This window comes from Wasmannia auropunctata, unplaced genomic scaffold, assembly GCF_000956235.1.
Source record: "Wasmannia auropunctata unplaced genomic scaffold, wasmannia.A_1.0 LD336095.1, whole genome shotgun sequence".
NCBI classification, from domain to species: Eukaryota; Metazoa; Arthropoda; class Insecta; order Hymenoptera; family Formicidae; genus Wasmannia; species Wasmannia auropunctata.
The window spans coordinates 1,529,930-1,532,778 of NW_012026795.1; positions in this window are offsets into that span (position 1 = coordinate 1,529,930).

Below are 2,849 nucleotides of genomic sequence, written 5' to 3' on the forward strand. Positions count from 1 at the left end.
TGCATTTGAAAATGAAACATATCGTGTATGGATTTCGAAAAAAGAATTTTAGGAAGTTATAAAGCAGGATAAAGGTTGTATACATTACATGCGTAAATTTATTCGATCGTTTTTTATTTTGAAATTGCAAGTAAAATAAATTCACAGATCAGATATATATTATTAAGACTAGATTGCTCACTTCGATTATTTTGCATTGCATATGACAGAGACAAAAGTAATTCCAAATAGAGAATATATATAATCCGACATCAAGTAGTATCATAAGTCCCCCACTTCACACTACATTCGGCCTGCTCCAGTGCGCTCCAGTTTTCATAATATCTAATACATATATAAAAAATTATAAACATACTCCGTCAGCGCGAGATTAAGCACGTGTGTTGCAGTTTTTATTTTTTTTTTTTACATTGAATAATAAAGACGTTAGGTGATACCAGAGAGAAGGTAATGTTGTTGCAATAATTCAAAATGTTACGCAAAAAGATAAACAATCGACCAAACTCCCCATCGCTGTTTTATCGATGATTTATGAACAAACACAGTTTTTCTCTGATATACATATATGCATGCGATATTGATTTAATAGTACATAGTGATGTATTGATATATATATGGTGTGTACAATATTGATGTTTATTACTTCATCTAGTATTGTATGTACACACATACATATACGCACAAATTTTCGTAATGATTATTCGCGTCGAACAGATATGTGTCGAAGGGATTAAAATAATACGTGCGAAAGATTTTTTACAAAAATTATAGCGTCTAGTAAGGTATAAGTATAGGTTTGTGATGATACCAACAAACACACATACTACTTTACTTACCTAAAACCACGCGTATATAAAATTACTGTTTTTCTGTAAAAGCTGCAAGTTGATTGGCTACACAGATTTCGGTCCAAAAACTTGGACAATTTCTAATAGTATCGTGGACACAAGACCGGAACTGCCCCCCCCCCCAACCACCACTGCTTGAAATTTGGCTGATTTTCAGTCAGGGAGTCGTCGGTCTAGTAGTTGGAAGTCTATGGTTGAGCGCGGAGTAGCGCGGATAGAACGAACACACTCGACAGAGGTTTGTTTTTGCACCTTTTGCATATTTTCTCTCTTTTCTCTCCGACTTCTAATCGTACCGCGTACATACGTTTATTTAAATGTCGAAAGTACAAGCCGCGGTAGTAGATGCGAGGAACAAGTCTGATTTATCTCGAAAAATTGCGTTCGGGATCGCGGGGCCAGCGTTTCTCGAGCGAGCGAATCGAGCGATCGCGCGAAAGAGTCGATTCTCGAGTCGACGGTCGCGACTCGCGAACCTCGGCCGCCTAGGCTGGCCAGCCTAACCGTGTTCCGTTTGTGGTGTCGCGACAACGATATTATTGTGGCCCCCTCTCTCCCACACCCTCGTGGTTTGGTATATCCGACTTATCCGCGAGTTCCCGGCACACGCGGCCGACGGAGGCAGTACTGGGAGGAGGGAGCAGTTCCGAGCGTCCTCGTTGTCGTCGTTATTGTTGTCGCCGTCGTCGTCGTCTTCGTAGCTGTCGCCCTCGCGGCCCTGCTGCCCCCTCCCCCTTCCATTTCGCGCTCGCTCTCTCTCTCTCTCTCTCTCATTTACTCTTCGGAGCGAGGTGTCCGCGCCGCAAAGTTTTTCGTCGACCGAGGACGTCCCGTTGGCGTGGTGTAGCGCATCCGCTTATCCTCGCCGTTCCCGTCTTTTCGCCTTCCGCTCGTCGGAGCCGCGACGTCAGGCAGGTAAGCGTCCCACACGCTCGCGGCACGTGAACTCTTCCCGTACGCGTTCCCCCGTACGCGAGACGCGCGGTTTCACGCGTGCACGCCGTGCACGTATCACCCTCGGTCGCGGTGACAGTTACCTATCTGAGGAGTATCCCCGATGCGCCACAGTGTTGTTGCTCTGTGCTAACGAAGGACGTCGACAAGCGAATTTCATACCGTCGGATCTTATGATACAAGCGTGAAAATATCTATTTTGTAAGGAAGCCTCCAGCGGGCCTTTTGGATGCTGAGCTCCTTGTGGATGCTGAAAGACTTATAGATATACTTTTTTTTTACTGTGGCATAATATGATTTTTTTAACCTTACAAATAGTTTCCTAGCAAGCATTTGCTTGAAGTGGCCCAACTCTCTTTGAGTAGCACTGAAAAATCACAGTCGAGATTTTTAATCAAATTTTTCTTAGACGTTTCTTTTCATTGTAAACAATGTTCTTGCGTTCATCAATTTTTAGTGATTAGAAATTTTATTTTCTTACTGCTTATACAAAATTGAACAACAAGATGTTTGGTTTATTTCGATACAATACTGCGATGTGTAAAATTTGTTTAGAAAACTGTTAAAGTGAATTCGATATAGTATATATACCGTTTTAACACTAGTGCATAATGCGTGTGGTGCAATATACATATATTTCAATTTTTTATATTTATGTGGAAAGTTAATTCTATTTGAAAAAATATAAATTTAATTGTTTTCGGACTATCTTGTATCTAGTCATTTTGTAAATTTAAAAAGCTTTTAAATTTCGAATTTTTTAATTCAAAGAAAAATACTCTAGATTCAAAATTTTCAGGATTAAAGAAATTATATTTAATTATTATTGGTTAATTGCAATATGAAAGGAATAGTTTAACTCAAATGTAACATTACATTGTTTGTGTATTTCAGAGGCTTCAATTCGTAAGCTGGTCGCAGTGTCTTGGATATGAAACGTAGAAATAATGATGTGAAGGAGGAACTACGCTCGAAAAGTGGATGTCCGCGGAAGAAATGCAAAGGAGAATGATAAAGATTGTAATGCATCACACGGTCATGCATGAA